Here is a 20,428-nt window from a genome sequence, read left to right on the forward strand (position 1 = left end):
TTTGGATATATACCCACAAGTGGGATTGCCAGAGCATATGGTAGTCCTATTTTTAATTTTTTGAGGAAACTCCATACCATTTTCCATGACATTTGCACCATTTTAAAGCCTCAGCAACAGTGTACAAGGGTCCCAAAATTTCTCCACATCCTCACCAGCACTTGGTATCTTTATTTTCTGTTTTGGTTTTTGCTTTGACAATAGCCACCCTAAAGGTGTGAGGTGGCAATCTCATTGTGGCATGGATTTGTATTTCCCTGAGGATTAGTGATAATACCTGTTGGGCATCTGTATATCTATTCAAGTCCTTTGTCCATTTTATAATCGGGTTATTTGGTTTTTACCAGAAGAATGGTTTGCAAATATTTTCTCTCATTCTGTAGGTTGTCTTTTTACTCTGTTGATTGTTTCCTTTTGCTGTACAGAAGATTTTTTTCAGTTTGATGCAGCCCCACTTGTCTATTTTTACTTTTGTTGTTCGTGCTTTTCATGTCATATGTAGGAAATCATTGCCTAGGATTTACAGATTCAGTGCAATCTTCATCAATCCCTATTTTTTACAGAAATATTAAAAATTCTAAAATTCATATGGAACTATGAAAGACTCCAAATAGCCAAAGCAATCTTGAGAAAGAAGGACAAAACTATAGGCATCACACTTCCTGATTTCAAAAATATATCTATTACAAAATCACAGTAATTAAAACCAGTATGGTACTGGCATAAAAACAGACATATAGACTGATGGAACAGAATAGAGAGCCCAGAAATAAACCCAGGCATTTACAGTCAACGGATCTTCTATGAGGGTGCCAAGAATACATAATGGAGAAAGGACAGTTCCTTCAACAAATGGTGTTTGTTGGGAAAACTGAATATTCACACACAGAAGAATGCAATTGGACCCTTATTTTACACCATACATGAAAATCAACTCAAAATGGATTAAAGATGTAAATGTAAGATCTGAAACTATAAAACTCCTTGAAGAAGATATAGAGGAAAAGCTTCATGACACTGGTCTAGGCAATGACTCCTCCTCTACATTCTTGTTCTTCTAGTATATTTTCTCTTACTTTCAGAATCTGCTGGTTCCATGCTTTTGAAGTTCTTTTGGAAAACTGTCACTGTTTCCTCTCCCCCCACCTACTCCTCTACCTTAGGATCACTTTTCCATCCTCTCCATAAACTCCCATATCTAGATGATGAGTTCTACATAGTCGATTTTTTTAGTAGACAGAAATACAGCTGGGTCCTGTACCACAGCTGAGCAACACAGGACCCCTCCACCTCTCCTCCTTCATGTAGCCATTAGCAGATGAAAATTCTAAAATTCTACTGAGATGTGCCTCCTGTGTGCCAGACACTGTACTAAAACAATGCATGAATTTTACTGTATCCTCACAGTAACTCTATCATGTAGGCACTATTATTGGTCCCATTTTGCAGGTGAGGATCCTGAAGTTCAGAGAGCTTAAGTGTTGATCCCAAGGTTACCCGGCTAGTAAGTGACACAATAGAATTTGAATTTGGGCAGTCTGACTATAATGTCCATGCTTTTAGTCTTTATGAGATCCCCTTTGGAATATCTGACATACTGCTGCCAGAGTACTTTTCTTAAGCTATGTCATTATTATGTCCTTCCCTACTGCCTCTAGACATTTACTGTCCAACATGGAAGATACTAGACATACGTAGCTGTTTAAATATAACTTTAAGTTAATTTAAATAAAATTTAAAATGCAGTTCTTCACTCCCATTAATCACAGTTCAAGTGCTCAAAAGCCATATGCAGAAAGTGGCTACTATATGGTCAGCACCAAGAGAGAATATTTCCATCATTCCAGAAAGCTCTATTGGACAGCACTGTTCTAGAGACTAAAATTTGAACACTTCTGCCCGGTATTTCAAATGTTCTGCCATCTGGCCTGTACCAACTTTTCAGCAGAAAGGCAGAAAATGAGGAGGAAGAACCGAGGCTGGAGAAAGGAACAGGAGCCTGAGGATGGAGCGCCCGCTATGCCACTGCAAGGAAGCAAGGCCTCAGCCTGTAGGACACAGTGGACTTCCTTCCTAAGAACGGATCAAGCCAGTGCACGTTGAGACCTGACTCAAAATCGTCTCTTTCAGGAAGCCTGACTAAATAACCAGAGAAGTTGGAAGAGCATGTCACCCTGTTGACTGGGTACTCCCCAGCAGTGACAGGATGGGTTCCAATGCTTACAGAAAAGAGAAAGAGCTCACATTCGAAATGGAGTCAAGGACCTGTGCTCAAATCACAGTACTGCTGCTTATGAGTGTGTAATATAGGGCACTGCCACTTACCATCATTGAGCTTCTGTTTGCCTCTCTGTAAAGCAGAGCCAATAATACCTATTCTCCAGACTTGTGTGGCTATCAATTAAGATAATGAGGAAAGTGAGATGATGGTCTGGGGTAGGACCTGGGCTTTAAACCCTTTCATATGATTTTAAGGAATTAGCCACGGTTGAAAATCACTGAACTGCATGATCTTTGAGGTCCCTTCCAGCTTTGAACTTCAAGTGTTGACCATAGTAAGAAAGGTCAGAAGTCAGTTTGGACAAAACCATTACCAAGGTCCCCCTAGCAGGCTGTAGGCTTCGCAAGCCATCTGTGTTGCAGCCATCATGCAGAGCCCAGATTTCCAAGTGAAACAGCATCTTTGATGAAAGTGCAGGTTTGGTGTTGGCTTCTTGGCAGAATTTGTCTCCATCCAGTGACAGATGCACCCAGAACCTCCAGACCAGGACTATACCACCACGCATTTTTATTGTCCTCAAAATGAGTCATTAAACAGTGCCAGTGAATTTAGACTTTGAATGTTGGTTCAAAGGTTTCTCCTGTCACATAGAATCACTTTACTTCAAGGACATGGAAGTTTCAAAACAGCAGGCAAGTGGAAGTCCAGAGGTATGCTAGGTGAAGACAGCTGAGAGAAGCCGGCAGAGGGAGGGAGAAGTGGGAGGGGACTAGTCTAACTAATTCAAATAGCATACTACAGTGTCCCAGTAGAAGAGCACAGCAAAAGCTGATTTCCTAGCACTTGAATCCTCCAAAGACCTCTCTGTCCGCCAGCCCTTCTGCACATCAACAACACGTGGAGACCCGACATCCCACCTCATGGCTCAGGAACCCTTCAAGGCCTTAAAGTGCCTACTTAAATTACCAAAGAAAGATAAAACTACACTCAACCTGACACAACATTATTAATGATATTTTGCTTTATGGTCACGCTTTGAAAATCAGAAATTCCTAAAGGGTGACTAGGGAAGCACTCTGTTAAACTAGAAGGTCTAATGAATCATGGCGTCCATTCCCAACTGCATAAAACAAAATTTGTAGGAGTCTGTGTGTTTGCAATTCCATCTTGCAACCAGAAAAAAAGAATTAAATGGAGATTCGTGGCTCTCACTTCACAAGCAAATGTCTTAGCTCCAAAACGGGCTCCCAGGGCAAACCCATCATCACTGCCTTGATCATCTGTCACAGCCACACAACTGAGTCAGTCGTGAAAAGACACCCCAAGGTTCTGAACACCAAAACCAAAACGGATCCTGCAGATCTTTCTTCTTACCACTATATTCTGCCTGATTTCTTGTTTAACTGTTGCCCCTAAACTATATGGAAAACATTTCATTTTTGTTTGTGGCACTTCAGGGTTTGGCTATCGAACCAGTTCTATGGCAGAAAGGCAAGTTATATACATTCACTTTTGTTTTGTTAAAAATAAGGCAGCTGAGGATTAGTTAATCAAAATTCTCAGGGAATGGACTGTTCTAATTAACAGAATCTTCTGAAAAACTGTTTGGCTGAAATTAAATGAATGTTGAAGCAATCCATTTAGTTGGGTCTAATTTTGGCACATTTTCTGAGAGGCCTGCTTTCATCTACCTGCCTTAAAGACACTCTTGAATCTTTGGTATCTGAGGCCCTTACAGGGCTTTGGGGTTATCATTTTGTACACCTGTTTTCAATCTCCAGGAGGAGAAATGAAGATAGATACAGTGACAACATATACTGAGCTCAGGACACTGCTGTGATGAAATTTCCAATTTCAAAGGTTTATTATCTATTCCCTCTTTTAAGTCAAGGGCATGGGAAGAGGAAAATCCTGTTAATTGAAGGTTCTGGTTAAACAAAATTAATGTAACAATGCTTTCAACTTTTCTATAGATTTTCACGCCTGGTTCTCATTTGATTCTCATTACACTCTCAGGGAGGCAAATTCCTCATTTTATAAACTGAGGCCTAGAGAGGCTACGGGGCTTGCCCAAGGCTAAGATTAGTTAATCAAGCATCTGAAGTCTCATTCAAGCATTCTTTTCAACACATCACACTGTGATATATCCATGTCAATTATACTTTTACTATATTTGTATTGACTTCCTCCCAATCAGGCCACATTGGGCTCAGCTAATCCCACCACAGTTGGAGAAATATCTGAATGTGTGCTCAACTTTTGTAGCACTCAGAATAGCTTAGGTGAAAGTCATGGCTAGTTGAGAGCTATTTATTTTGCATAATATGATCCTGGCATATTAAATACTATTTACACCCTTGTGTTAAGGATACATTACTTGTCGGTGGTATCACTGTCTGTGGGGCTACATTATTTTTGGAAAGGTTTTTGTGTCTCCAAAGATACACCACTGGACTTCTAAAAGGCCAGAGAATGCTAATATTTGAAAAGAAGGGAGAATGTGTGATCTGAGGTTCCTTGTATGTCCTTTAAGTAACAAAAGTAAATCATCTCCATTGATCTTTATAGTAATTTTATGAAGTTGGTAGAGCAGGTATCATGGTCACATTTTACAGAGTGGGTCCTGAGGTTCAGCTAGGTTGTCATGGTACCCTAAACTCAGCTGCATATACCTTTCCCCTATAGTGCTCACTAAAGCTCACTCATCATCAGAATGCCCTGGGAGCTTGTTACAAATACACCTTTCCCAGCTCCATCCCGAACATACTGAATCAGAATTTCCAGGGATAAGACTCAAAATGAAGAGCTATCAATCGATCAATCAACTGATTGATCAATTTGTAAAATTGCCTGTCCTATCAACCTCATAAGATGATTATTCAAGACCAACAGATGTAATTTTAATTTTATTACTAAAAATGAAAGAATTAAGATACTAGAGGACGGCAGCTGCTTAGAGCAACAATTTCATGATTATCCTCTGATCAGCACCATATCCCATGTCAGAGGTAGAGTTGGAATGGGGACACACAAAATGCACAGGACTCAGACTGGCCTTGGAGAGTTTATCAGGTAGTTGGTTGCTAGGTCAATGGTTCTGGCACTCTACCAAGCATCAGAATCACCTGAAGAGCCTGTTAAAACACCAGTCACTGGGTCCCAGCCCCAGGGTTTCTGCTTTAATAGGTTTAGAGGCAGAGACCCAGAATCTGCATTTTTAACGAATTTCCCAGGTGATGCTGATGCCGCTAGTCCAAAGACCACACTTTGGGAACCACTAGCTTAGGCATCCTTTTAAATCTGATGGCTTTCTTAGGGTTTCCTGGTGTCCTCCTCATCTTTTTCTTCACCTACCAACACAGGGCTATGCCTCCATGTGCCTCTGTCACAGAAGGAAATCTTCCTGACCCCTGAAAGAAAATCCCATTTTTTTTTAACACAAATGCCCTGGCTAGCACCATTTCAAGTGGAAACATTTGCTTTCTTCACGGCCTGTTTTCTCAAGAAATAGAGAAGCCCTCTGCTTTGGAGTCCAGAAGGAGGTGGCAGAGAGAATCGTCTCTCTCCCCACTGCATAAGGCAGTGCTTCTAAACGTCTGATGAACAGTGGCAGAATTGCCTGGGGTATTTATTAAGAATTGAAATTATAGGACCCACTGCAGACCTAGTAAGTTGGAATTTCCAGATGTGAGACTGGGGAATGTGAAGTCTAAGGGCTTCAGGTTATTGGCATTTCTGATGTACACTAAAGTTGGAGAAACCTAGAAGGAGGATTCACCCAGTGTTAGGTTTGGACAAGGACCATTATAAAAAGTCTCATTTCTTTTAACTGACCACCATTACCCCTCTCCTGGACCTCCATGTCCCCTAAGAAGCCTCCTGAGACTGAGAGTGACACCAGCCCCTCCCTCCTTTACCCTCCCACATGACCCCCTCCCCAACCCACACGAATCCACTTGCCTGGGACGTTTCTCAGGTAGCTAAAGCACCACACCTAAATCCCTGACAAATTCTGCTGAGGGAGGAAAAGATTCTTTTCTTCTTTTTAAGATGCTTTTATTTTCTTTAATGTTTATACCGTCTCTCTCTTTAAATTTTTATCTCTCCTTTTTTATGACACAGTCTGGAAATGTCTCAAAGCTATTTATATTCCATACTGACTTTAGTCTTTTTTAATGTTCTGAGGAATGCCATTGCTTATTATTGAAATGATGCAATGAGATACGAGAGAAAAAGAGAGTGAGAACGAGAGGGGGAGAGAGAGAGAAAGGAAAGTGGGGAAGAAAATAACTGGGAGCAACATTGATTAGAAAGATAGTCTGATGCAAGTGTTGGAACTCTCCTTCTAGAGCACGATAGTTTAATCGTCAGTTCATTAGTTGGCATGCTCCTCTTCCTATCTTTCTAGAATGGGGAAGACTTGGAAGTTTGGGGGTCAAATGCATCCTTTCACTTGCTTTGGTAGCTATACATTTGTCAGTGTGTTTGCTTTTTGGTTCATTGTTTAGTTAGAGCAAGTATATGTCTTGTGTCTCTAGAGCTAGTCACTGTATAACTTATGTTTTTTTCATTATGGTTTTCACAATAGAATTCCACACACAGTGGGACACAGAGTAACTAATGAAGGTCAGAAAAACACCATGGGGGCATAGGTTGCTAGGACACAGAGACACAGAACCAAACAAGTGAGTCCTTTATATGGGAGGGGGGAATGACCACATGCAATTCATCAATACTCAGCTTTAATAAGCTTCTAAATTCTGTTTCTCTTGCTCCATCTCAAGATGTGTGTGTGTGTGTGGCAAAGAGAGTGCATGTTTGAAAAATGTATTTCATTAGACATCATAACCATGTTCTCAGTTTATACAGCACAGTAACTTTTACAAGTCTGCAGAGTCAGATCCAGTTCTCTTTTTTGAATTACTTTCAGGAGCATACAAGTGTCATTGACAACTAAGTAAAATCTGTGAAAGGAATAAAAAGTCATCCCCACTATAGCTGCAAATGGAGCCATATGGAAATTACAGGACCCACTGCAGACCTAGTAAATCGGAATTTCCAATTTTGAAGGTGACCACTTCCAACATGGGGTCTTTGGACACCCAAAATCTTTCCCTGACCCAAAATGTGTCCTTTGATGTCCCTACCACAACTATCAAGACCCAATTGTTAGAATGGAAGGAGCCACCCTTTGAGGCTAACACTTGGAGAACTGTGTTATAAGCTAAAGCTTTAACACATAGGCAAATGTTTGATTCTATCACTTCTCAAGACCCTGAGGAAATAGGACACAGAACAGGTTAAGCTTTGGTTTTTATTGGCGGCAGTCAATGGAGGTCAGGAATGACCTGAAGCTGGGCACACTGGCACAGCAGGCTGACCTGGGTGAAGGGCACTAGTGAGGCACACGGAGTAGCCAGGAACTAACTTTAAGGTCCTGGAATTCTGGTGGTGGGGAGCTATGCATTTATTAGGATCATATTAGGCTGCAAGTAACAAAATCCTATCAGTGGTTTAAACAAATAGGGATTTTAAAAATATATAACAGAAGCCTCCAGGTAGATAGTTGTAAGCATGGGTTCCACTGTTCAAGAATGCCATCAAAGACCTACGCTTTCCTTTCTGCTTCACCATCCTTGGCACACTGGCTTTCACCTTCATGATTGTTACCTCGTGGTCACAAGATCGCCATGACATCAGTGCTCCTAAGAGGCAGGAAGATGAGGAAAGAGCAGTATCAACCACATCCATCACCTTTTATCAGGAAAACAAAATCTTTGCCAGAAACCCCCAATAGACTTCCATTTAAATCTCCTTGGCTTGAACTATATTCCATGCCCCACCTATCTAAGACCGGTTGCAAGGGAGACTGGGAAGGGGAGTATTTAGCTGGGCGCACTGCCACCTTAAACAAAACCAGGATTATGCTAGCAAAGAAGAGGGAAATTGATCCTGGGTAGACAACAAACAGTGCCTGCCAAAGACCGAAGGAGAGCTTTGGCTTCTCTCCTTCAGTTCAGCTAATACTCACTGGGTACCTACTAGGTGCCAAACACTATGCCATGTGCTGTGACATCTGGCTTTTGCCTCAGGCTATCCAGAATTCAAAGAATGAAGCTTCTTCACGGGGGTAAATGACCAAAACGAACGTCTAGCTGCACGTCAAGCTTTATTTTGTTCCCAGGCACCAAGCTGTGCTGAGCTTTGAGAATGTAATTTCATCTAATCTTTCAGATACTTTGGGGCAGAGACTCAAACACCAGCTAACCTGCTCCAGATATGGACCTTCACAAAGAAAAGCCTTTGAATTTGAGCTACCAGGGTCATTTTTTAAAATGGTGCATCAGTTATTTTATGCATGCAAACCCCTTTCTGCTTTTTAATTGGATTTGTGCCTGGATGCACTGCAAATTGCTTTTGAAGATGGACTGCAGAATAGGTTCCAGCTCTGGACAGCAGTACAACGGCACAGGCGCCTCAGGTGCCAGCTCACCTCCCTACGTTTAGCCACGCAGCCTCCAATCTCATCCTACTTGCTAATGGGTCAGTACAAAGGACTTCTTATAACCTGAAAACGAGCTTTGAAGACCTCTGCCCCTCAAAAAAGCAAAGGCAAAATGATTAAGAGCTCTAGAATGATTTCAATTAAGGGTTTGTTTCTGGGGATTCTCTCTCCAAGGAAAGATGAATAAATGGCTCTTAGGAAAGAAACGATCTTTGCTGCTTTGATGCGGGGAGGGCCAACCAGATAATCCTTGAGCTCAGTAACATTTTGTTTTTAGTAAAGGCAGAGTGGAAAAGGACTTTGGGGATGTCTGGGAGCGTCCAGTAGGGTCACATTGCATAGACTCTACAAAATCAACCTTTTGGCCGGTTGGCAAAACTACCTACACAGTGTGGTTTGAGAAGGAACTTCTTGCCCACAAATTTCATTTTCCGTGGCCTGTCAAAGTGGAAGTCCCATTAATGTTGTTTCCTAAGGGCCTTCTGGTGACAGGTGCATTCTGTTTTCAGGGAAGGGTAATGTTATCTGGGGTTAGTTTATCTGCTTGGCCCATTGTCACCCAGATGAGATCAGGGCTCCAAAGTTAAGGAACATAAAATGGGCGCTTTTTCTTTTTTTGAGGGATAGAAAAGAGATGGTCTGTAATTTAGGACCCAGGCAGAACTCAGTGAGTTGTTAGGAGGAAGTCTAGGGAAGGCAAGGAAGAGCAGGTGGGCCCTGGGCTCCTGGGGAGAGAGGGTGCTGATAGAGGAACAGGAGAGTGGCAGGGCCCTGGGGTGAGTAGACATTCATGGCACTTGTCCTTGTAAAGCTTCTGTTTGAATCAGAGAAGACTAGCCATACTGTCTTTAGGCCCTTCCTTCAAGGAAGCAGAATGTAGTAGAGCAGCCAGCGTGGTGTCTTATAGACACTTACAGAAAGTGTCTAATAAATCCAGACCATGAAAGGTTGCATGAAGAAATTTGAAGGGGAGGATATGGTTCATGGAAGGGCAGAAGAACCTCAGTGGAATAAATCCAAAGTGTTCATTCCTACTCTGTGCCATCCAGTGCATCCCCTGTGCTTTCCCCGTATCTGATATGAAATCCCACCTAACAAAACATCTCTATGGAGTCGCATTGGAATTGGTGGGTGGGGAGGGTGAAGATAACTTGTGGAGTAGGAGAAATAAAATAGCTAGAGAAGAGCCATAGGAAGGAGAATAAAAGAAGCAGGTGGAGGTGGAAGCAAAAGGGAGAAGGGATGTCAAAAAGGAAAGGGAATTTGACGGTTGATATTATTTATATTCTTAAGATATACATAATTTGTAATGCATGTGTGCTCAAAGTTTTCCCATTTTTTTCTTTTAACTTTCTATAATTAATAATTATTTTTATATCATGAGATTATATATCTGCCTATCTCTTCTCATAAATTTCCACTTTATTATTTTTATTTTGCCAAATTAACTTATATTTTATTTTAATTTTCTCTGTGACCCACTATTTATGAATTATAATATTTTATTTATGGAATTTATTTAAAAAGAGGTAAAGGGAAATCACAGACATGGGATATTAAAATAATAATAATGACGGTAACACTAATAATAGCCAGCACTTTTATGAAACCTGCTATGTGTACCTGTTGGAAGCACCTCACATGCATTAACTCATTTAATTTTTCCAATCATCTTATGAAGTAGATTTATTATTATTATCATCCCATTTTATAGACTAAGATATGGAGGCACAGAGAGTTTGAGTCAAGATTTGATATTTATAAAGCAGAAGACAAGTGATAAAGAGGCTGATATTTGATCTTTAGACTTTTCAGCTACTTAAGCCAATAATACCTTTTTAAAAAGTCAGTTTAAATCAGATTTCTGTCTTTTGCAACCAAAGAGCCCTTACTAATACTAATTAAAGAAACCAACATCCATTGGCTGCTTATCATGGACAAGACACTGGCTTAGGTGTTTTATATACATTATTTTATTTAATCCTGACAATCCAATGGGTTAAGTACTGTTATTATTATCCTCATTATGAAAATGAAGAAGCTGAAGCACAGAGAGGTTAAGTAACTTACACAGAGTCATGCAGTTAATAGGTAGCAGAGCTGGGAGATAAACTTCTGTAGTCTGACTCCAGACTGCTGGTAACAACACTACCAATCTTTGGTAGACAAAGAGACAGAAGAAGAGAATTTCACCAATCAGCAGTGAATAGCAGAAACTGAAGGCAGCTGAATTCCAAGTGTTCCCTTTAATGAATAACCCGATAAAGTTATAGACACTCTTTCACACTTCCAAGAAATCAGCTGCTCCTCAGGTGAGCATGTGTTTGGAGGCTCTTTAATCTTAAGACACTTATTTCTGACGTCTTGTAGCCTTGACTCTCCAGTGAGGAATTCCTTAGCACTAACTGAAACTAACTCTAGAATTTCCTGTGCCCAAAGAGACTCCCTTCTAAACAGGAAAAGGAAGAACGCATGATGAAGGCATGTATCTCTGTAGCTGTGGCCTGGAAGACTTCCTGGAATGGGAGACCAGTAGCAGGGAAGACCTGGGAAGACCATGCTGAGGGTCAGGAGCCAGCATCCATTGAGCAAAGTCTATCTCTGTTCTTACGGGCCTGCGGCCTCTCACTACAATGGAGTCGGGCATCATCTTTAGGACTTTAGGTCAACCCCTAAGAGCATTCCCTCATCTACAAGGGTCTTACATATAATTAATTGCTGCAGCTTCACTGCAGAAGGAATTGTGTGTATGTTTTTAGTGATTTTGTTGTTTTATTTTTAATGTACATGAAACCCTGTCTTCCGGGAATAAATATTGGCCAAAGAATGATAGCCTATCCCTAATTGGGGTTTAAACAGTTAAAGATTATGAACGACTTTCATTGTTTTTATAACTATTAGGAGGCTCCCTTGATAATTTCCAGCTGATTTATATTTTGGTCTCTATTTCTGCATAGACACCATAAAAATGCTATATTAAATAATATCATATTAAAAACAAAACTGGAACTTAATCTTCACTTAAGAGTCAAACAATAATTTTTATCAGCCTTTGCAAATGGGCCTTGCTTCCCATTCATTAAATGTCTATAAATGTTTGCTAGTTCTTAGAGGTTGAATGATTAAAAGGATAGGAGAGACGTGAATTTTAAAAAATCAATCACTGTTTGTAGCTCTGTTCCAAAATATATCCTTCGTGGCACGGTAGATCTTCTCCATGAGACTAGTTAATAACAAGCATTCTGCATATTTTATAATTATGTGCACTGCCAGCAGAGTGTAGTCAGATTTATTGTACATTTGAGTCCCCAGAATCAGAGTCGTGCCTCACAGCACCTATCATAACAAATGGCATGGAGGGGTTCTTTATATCACAGGATGCTGAGTTGGATATTTAAATAGCATACCCAGGAAGTGTTCTGAGTTATAGTCGCCCCACGAGAGGGGCATCATCCAAAGTACATTATGATTTAAGTGTCATGGTCCATAGCTGGAGCCAGACGCTCACTGAGTCAGAATTAGGATCTATAAGAAAGGGAACAAATAATTGTTCCAGAGAAACCCAAGTTGGCTAGGAGCAGATTGATCAGAAACATTTGTTAGTTCTGATTGGGTTTTGGGCATACTCTAATTCTTAGACGTAAGAGGCAAATCACACACACACACACATATTATTTTTTTGGATCAAGGACATATTTGGTGGAAGCATGGGAGAGGGTCTAATCTCCTAAACCTCTTTTCTATCTCCATCCTTAAAAATGTTGGAATGTGTCACTAAGATAAATGATTTGTGGGTAGAAATGCTTTCCTTCTCTGGCATAAAAGGTATTCTGTAAGTGAAACAGTATTTCTCTATTCCCACCTTGGAGTAAAGGGAGAAGGATCTTTGCTTTTCCATCATATATGTAGGAAGTTTGAAGAATAATTTTTTAATTTAAATGTGTACACAATAATTGCTAATGGTACCTGACTTTTTATATCACTTTTACCTGGCAACTTTTTATCCTCAGGAAATGCCTATGTATCTGACCACTAAGGCTGGTATGATTAACTCTACCTTGACAGGCTTGGAGAGGTGAGGCAACTTATGCAAGTTTCCACACTAAATCAATATAGAGGGCAGACTGACTTGCAGGTCTAATGGCTTCTTGTGCAGTGGTCTTCCTATTGAACTGTGCTATCTAGAGCCTGTGCTGCCCTTGTTAATTTACTTTGAGAAAAGTATGTAAATAAATGTCTAAGATGTTGTTTTCTTACCCTATGCTCATGAATCAAACTGGTGCACTTCTGTCCTCTTACCAGCACCCTCTCCATCTTCCACCCCACCTTCACACACCATTTAAAAGCTCATGTCTCCTGCTACTGGGCAAGAGGCTAGAACATCCAGATCATCTAACTGGGACTTGAGATAAAATTATACTATGTTCCCTCAGAAATTACTTTGACACAGTTACTCCAATAATAAACAGTGGAAAATACAATGTTAAGTACAATCAGCAAATCTCAATGGCCTTAATTGGCATTACTAATTTCTGCACACAAATGAATAGTTACACTACTTTTCTTCCAAATTTCAGTTTGGACATGCAAAGTCCACTTAGTTCACTGGAGCAGAAAGCAGAAGCCCTTACCAAAGTTGACCATCCACATGGCACCATGTAGCCTATGCCTTAAACTCATCTTTACATTGTCCACAGTAACCGTTTGCACAAAGCAATGCACGGAGTAAGGTTTTTAATAAGGGCTTCTTAAATGAATGACTGCTCATGACCAGCCTCAAATTTCTATGTTATTGTTCATTCCACGAGAATAAAATACTTGACTTCACCATATTTATATTGTTATATGTAATACAAGTGTTTATATACCTTAGTTTATTAAATGGATTCAAGCATGGCGCTACCAAAACATACCAGTTATGGAGAAGACCCTAAAGATGCTGTAGCCTATAGCCTTGATAATGTGAAGTGTGGTTCATAGACCAGAAGCATCAGCGTCATCTGGGAGCTCATCAGAAATGTCAGCGTCTCAGGCCCCACTACACACGTATGGCATCAGAATCCACTTCACAAGATTCCCATGTGATTCATATGATTCATGTGCACATGAAGGCTTGGGAAGCACTGCATTATGACAAAAGTTGTCAGCCTTGTCACTACACACCAACAATCACACCGCATATTCTGGTCTACAAATTCTTCTTGAGCTCCTATGGGTTTATTAGGTGCTATAGAGAATATAGAAGAAGGAAATGACATGGTTTTTACTCAGGACAATATATAATCTAGTCCTAAATTGTGTGCTTTATATCCCAATAATGCAGTCATAGGGAAGATCTGGTGGGTTGGCTTATTTAGGGAAGGCTTTTTAGAAATAGAATTTTCAGAGGGGAGGGAAATAGCTCAGTGGTAGAGAGCATGCTTAGCACGCACAAGGTCCTGGGATCAATCCCCAGTGCCTCAATTTTCTTTTAAAAAATGTAGTTTTCACAGATCACCAATCAGTATTTTGGAAAGTAGGGAAAACTGGTAACAATAGCTACTGTTTATCAAGTACTTCTATTTGTCAAGGCCCTAGGTTTCAATTTTTAATATATTATCCCATTTAATCCTTACATTAACCCAATGACTTAGGCAAAGTATAGTGGCTAAGTGTGCCAGCTCTGAAATCAGATGGTCTAGGTTTGAATCCCGCCTTTGCTATTTACTAGCTGTGTGATCATGGGCAAAATATTTAAACTCTCTGTGCCTTAATTTCCTTAGCTATAAAATGGAGAAAAAAGTAGTACTTATCTCAGAGACTAGCTACTTATGAAGATTAAAGGAGTTGATATGCATGAAACACTTCGAACAATGCCCAGCACATAGTAACCATCCAATAAATGTCAGGTATTACGATTTTAATGTTATGAATGGGGAAACTGATGCACAGAGTTAAATAACTTCTCCAAAATTACACAGCTGGTAAGTGGTAGAGCTAGAACTTGAACACTGCTTTGTGTGACTACAGAGCCCACACTCTTAACTCTGTTACATACCTTAAAATGTGCCCCTGGAGGGAGAAGGGGACAGCCATTCTAAATCCAAACTTCTGAGGTGACTGTGAGCCAAGTCCTGCCATGGATGCTGGGCCTACACACGACTTAGACTATTAGCTGAAAATGTTTGTTGTAATGTCTTCATATAAGGTTTCAAGAAAATTTCACTGTTTGAAACAAAGCTCATAAATATTTTGTTTTTTGAGGAGTGGGTATGGCTTCACCCAACAATTCACACTCTTGTTCCTGGATAACTTCATGACCAGTGACAGGGACTTCCTAGATTGCTGACAAGAGAAAGGAGCACAGGCCGTACCCAAGGCCCAGAATAAAGCTATTGGGCCCTGATGAGCTCATTGTGTAAGTAACAGTGTTTCTGTATAAACCACACCTTTAAAAGACAGATTGAAAATGTTCAGGGGGACGGTGTAGCCCAGTGGTAGAGCACATGCCTAGCATTTATGAGGTCCTGGGTTCAACCCCCAGCACCTCCATTAAATAAATAAATAGATAAATAAACCTAATTACCTCCCCCCACCAAAATAAATAAATAAAACTAGACTGCTTTTTTAAAAGTCATTTTTAAAAAACAATTTAAAAAAAGAAAGAAAAAGTATTCAGGATGGTTTGGAATCATATTTAAGTCCTGAAAGATGGCACTGGATTAGAGAATAGATTTTGCTTCTTTTTATTCCAGGTTCTTGTTCAGATAAGATGAATTCGGTGTTAAAATTTTGGCTAAGCTCTGTTCTGTGTGATCTTGAGTCAATCAGTATCCTTCTCTGGACGTTAGTTTCCAAATCTTAAATGAAGATTGATTGGGTGGCCTTTAAATTCTTTCCAACTCCAATATATTCTTTACCATTTTGAAAGCATCTTTCATCCACACCAGTTTTCTCCTCCCCAGTCTCTAGTGAGATGGAAAGTGCACAAGCTTTGGAACCCGATAGATGTACGATTGCTTCCTTACTCCCCCAACGCTTAGAAGCAGGGTGAACTTGGCCAAAACATGCTCCTCTCTGGGACCTTAGTTTCCTCTTAGACATAATAATATTCCCACTTCACAGGGTTACTGGTGGGTTTATGTAGTAGAAGGCACTTGGTTTATTGACTCAGGTCTCTCCATGACTTTCTGAGGATTGGTATATGGGTCTATGACTCTGTTTGCACTGAACCACTTTGGAGTGCTAAGAGAAGTCAACAGTAACACTGGCCAAATCTGTTCTCCTGATACTGAAATCTTTTCCTATAAGCTAGAAGTTTCCATTGAGGTTTAATCTTTTGAAAAGGTCAGAGAAAGGCTGGGGAAATAACTATTTCAAAAGTCATGGCTTTCCCCTTGGCGATTCCATCCTCTGTCTAAGCCTAAAAGGACAAGTGTCCAATATTACACACCTGCAATAGGATTTCTTTCCTCTGGCCTGGGTGCCCAGGGACTGTTTCAAGTTCAGGTTTGGGAACATAAGATTTCTTTTGTCAGTCCTTTCACCATTTTCTCACCCTTGAAGGGTCTCCTATTATTTTTAAGGATCACTGTACAATTTATTTAAAATCAAATTAATTTTAGTGCATTTAGATTTAATTCAGATATGCCCCGTGGCCCTTTGACAGAAAGGTAAGCTACAGGATCTAGCAAGGGTGTGTCCAGGCTCCTGACCAATCTGTGGGGAAGCACAATTTCTCAGTAGTGGGCAGGATGCAGGGTTGTCATTTGACCAACCAAACACATCATAAAATCACTCACTTGTTTTCAGAGAAGTGCTTTGGTACAGGTAGGAAGGCTTAGTTCTCCCTGGTCAAGGACTATCCAGAGAAATGAAAGGACACTTCTAAGGAGTATTTGTCACCATAATTTGGGTGACAATGTGCTGTATACGGGAAAAGACATTAAATTGAATTAAAATGTATAACTCATCCACTGGCACATCTGCTGGGAATGGTCTGTCATCCATTTATCAGAGTCATATGCTTTACTATTTAAACATTTTAAGGAAATGTGTATCTGGGAAGGCACGGTGGTTAAAAGGGCCACCTGTTTCCCTGAAGTTCCATCTATGCTTAACGCTTTGCATGACTGATTTCAGGCAGGGTCAGTACTGGTCTGGTGCCACTCTTTACAATAAGACCATGGTTCCTTGGCCCCACAGTCTTGATCACTCTATCTCGACTTCCAAATGCCATGCCCCAGGAGCATTCTAGCTTGCTTCAGGCACTTCCTCTGGGGGGAGGATCTCCCATAACCCAAAAGGCCCCAGTTTTAGTGCTAAACCCAAAGAGAATCCAATGAATACATGTCCTGTATCTGCTCTAATTTCAGGTTCCAAAATAACATTTAGCTATCTTTTTATAGCAAAATCTGATCAACCAGAGTCTGATGGGTCAGAAACTCCAAACAGCCAGAATTTCTGCCCAGAGTTTTTAGGAAAAAAACAAGTGATTTAAAGAAAAAAAAAAAAAAGCAGGTGATATCAGAGATTTAGTAAAAGTGACAATTTCCTTGGGCTTCTCCAGGGTCGGCACACATTTAGTCAACTGCTTCCACTTCTGACTTCCACAGTCTTAGGCAATGAATATCTATGTTCAAAATGACGACTCTGACATATTGCAAGACTCTTGGGCACCAAGAAAGATTCTGCAGTATTCACTTGGTTATATTTATTAAAGAAGAAAAGTGGACTTACATGCATCAGAGACATTTCAATAGCATTTCAGTAACAATAACAAGGACTTTCTGTCAAGCACTCAGGTACCCAGAAAATTCTATGTAAGTTGGTGGAAGTCACTTTTCCCCTCCACCTCCCTTTACACATCTCTGAGTATGCCACATTCCCCCCTAGCCCTTAGTGTGTACATCTGTAAAATAAAAGGCTTTGATTAGATGATAGCTGAGGTCCCTGTCCATTCTGATGCTCCATGATTATGTCACCTCTGTGATCTTTTGCACGGCCTCTATACATTGGGCTATATGGATGATTCTAGCAAGGCCTACCTCAAAGGAAAATAGTTCCTCTGAGGCTCTCTCTTTCATTCAGTGCCTTTGATGTACCAAAGGCCAGGGAGACAGTCTCAGGACTATCAGCCCAAGGTGACTAAGGGCAGAGGTTTTGCTGATCCCATCTGAGGAAGTCTATCAGAGACCCTTTGATGACTATCTCTCAAGAGGGCTGATGAGGCCAACTCCCATGTAAGAATAGAAATCCATCTGACAAGCATAGAAATATTAAATAAAGAATTAAATAAAGGAAAGTTTGGCAACTGCTTCCAAGAGGGTATACTGGCCTGGAGCTAGTTTGAAATTAAGTTTGTATTATTAATTAAAAAGCAAGACGAGAGTCTTAGAATAAATCAGATAAAACAAATAAAGAGAAGATTTCACTTACTTTCAACAATGCCACAGGCAGTCTTGGGATTTGATGGCAGTCTTAATGCAAATGCCTTATCTTCTTAAGATTTTTCTCTGCCAACTCTCAGCAGGTTCAAAATGCACTTCTGGTCCTCTCTGCCTTAAATGGTGATAGTATAAAGCTTCAATGACAAAAAAAGAGAATCTTGAAAGTTCTAGAATGTTAAATATTTCTGAAGACATAACTCACCCCCCAAATAAATCTAGCACCTGGATTCTTCCTCCCACAAGAAAAACTTGCTCTTAAAAGCTTGCCCGAGCCACAGTCATCAAACTTAGAACTTGGGCTTCTAGGAGGCTAAGAAAAACTTTCTTTCAAATGAAGTTTCTGCCCGATGACCTAATTTTGAACTCATGCCCACCCAAACACAAAGTAAAACTCTGCTGCCAATTCTGGCTGCTGGAGGGTGACTTGTTCCACTTACCAAAGAGTGTGATGCCAAGACTTAGAAACTAATAAAACAGAGTAAAAATAAACAAAACCGAGAAATCAGAAAAATGACTGCATGAGTACAATATTATCTGTATAATTTATATATCCCAACATACAGATTTTCTACACAGATCCAAAAGATACATCTCATGCCAAGAATTAACATCGAGACTTTAGAAGACTGGTTTCCTGTATCATCCTTGCCCAATTATAGTGGATAGTTATCCACAATACCAATAATACCAATACAGCTTTTGAGTGTGACCATTAACATCCATTTTTTATTTCTGTTTTTCCCAATACCTCAAACATCTTCTATTTACTTTCCATTTATCTTTTAAAACCGATAGCCACTCCTTCCACACTAGGGAAGATTTGGGGGAGGGCAATTCTACATAGGTGAGTATCTTATAAAGTCTGAGAGATGAGCATGGAGAGAGCTGTGAGTACAAAACACTCAAGCAATAGGTACTATAAGAAACTGGGAAGGTTTCCCATTTCCTTTATATTTAAATTTACTCCCATATCATGCAGACACATATTCAATTACAAAGTATAAAAAAAGATCCTAAAATTAAATATAAGTGAATTTAGGTGTATTCACTATTCGGTACTATTCACACCTTAGATTCCCTGTCCCTACTGCAAATGATCAAGAGGAGTAGATTTTAAAGAGTAGGTAGACAGGATGGCTGGAGATGGGAGGCCAGGGGAGGCAGGGTTGGGTAGACTAAATGGTCTATTGAGACCTCCACTTGCTCTGTCATTCTGTTAGGAGTCATTGATGTTAATGTTCTTGGACTATTCTGTATGAATAAGGCAAATTGTAATAGATCTACAGATTGATCATTCAACAATCTAAGGCCTATTTTGAAAGATGGAGCTTAAGTTCTTTTTTATGCATCCCTTGGGTACATGGATAATTCAAAGGCAAGTACCAGACATATCTGTTGAGCATGTCTGCCTAATTGGCCAGTTTGATCTTTAATATTATACAGTCACTCCTCTCTGGGTTTATTCAAGGCTGTGTGCTTCCCTTTGTCACCAGATCACAAATTGACCAAATATCATACATCAAATACAAGGCTCAGAGTGCAGAACAGGTGACTATTGGGGCTGTGTCCCATATGACATGCTCTTCTCTGTAGGAAGAAAGGGAGTAAAGTAATATTTAATGAGACCTACTATGTGCCAGGCACTGTGCTAGGAACTTTCACATATATCATCTAGTGCAAGTTCTATATTCAGAGCCAGCTTGACCTATTCTGAGAACAGATGGTTCTTTGGAGAATGGAGGAAGAGGAAGATGTTGCATCTGGGAATCAATAAATCCAACTACAAAATACTGATCCAAGAAGTACCACCAGAGTACCAGAGAAGTTTACCTTCCAGAAAGATATCAAGATCCTCAGCCAGCTGAAGATACGATATCAGCAGTCTCAGGGGAAGATGCGTATGTTTGGAAATGATTGCATTTCAAGCAAGTTGCATTGAGTTTGCTTGGCACTACAGAGACAGGAAGCCTGACACTGAACCAACACCTGTACCCATCCTTCTGTGCCCACATGTCTGCCACCTCTGGATAACCCTCTCTCAGGCCCTGGGGCACAGGCTGATCACACACCATTTCCTGAAAAGAATTCTCCTCTCTCTTATTCTGGGGACTCTGGCAGAAGATTGGGGAGGATGCTTTGTGCATCCTCTGGCATTCAAGTGACAAGCTAATGCCCAAAGCTTGGAGCCAGGGGAGGTTTGTCCAAGTGCCTGACCTAGAAGGGCCATGACTTCACTTCTTTTCTAATTAGGATAATTAACCTCCCCTGCTCGTT

The 20,428-nt window shown here is 40.4% G+C and overlaps 1 protein-coding gene and 1 long non-coding RNA gene across 5 annotated transcripts in view; one reads left to right on the plus strand and one right to left on the minus strand.

Annotated features, from left to right (window-relative positions):
* LOC141576455 (uncharacterized) overlaps window positions 1-18,353 on the minus strand; it is a 107,899-nt gene extending 89,546 nt beyond the window's left edge. Inside the window, exon 1 of the long non-coding RNA XR_012504880.1 lies at window positions 18,144-18,353. This is a non-coding gene — a long non-coding RNA (uncharacterized LOC141576455). The remainder of the gene's footprint in view (window positions 1-18,143) is intronic.
* Window positions 1-20,428, plus strand: part of GRIA3 (glutamate ionotropic receptor AMPA type subunit 3) — a 261,839-nt gene that overhangs the window by 90,641 nt on the left and 150,770 nt on the right. The window lies entirely within an intron of this gene.

The sequence above is a fragment of the Camelus bactrianus genome, chromosome X (assembly GCF_048773025.1).
Source record: "Camelus bactrianus isolate YW-2024 breed Bactrian camel chromosome X, ASM4877302v1, whole genome shotgun sequence".
Taxonomy (NCBI): domain Eukaryota; kingdom Metazoa; phylum Chordata; class Mammalia; order Artiodactyla; family Camelidae; genus Camelus; species Camelus bactrianus.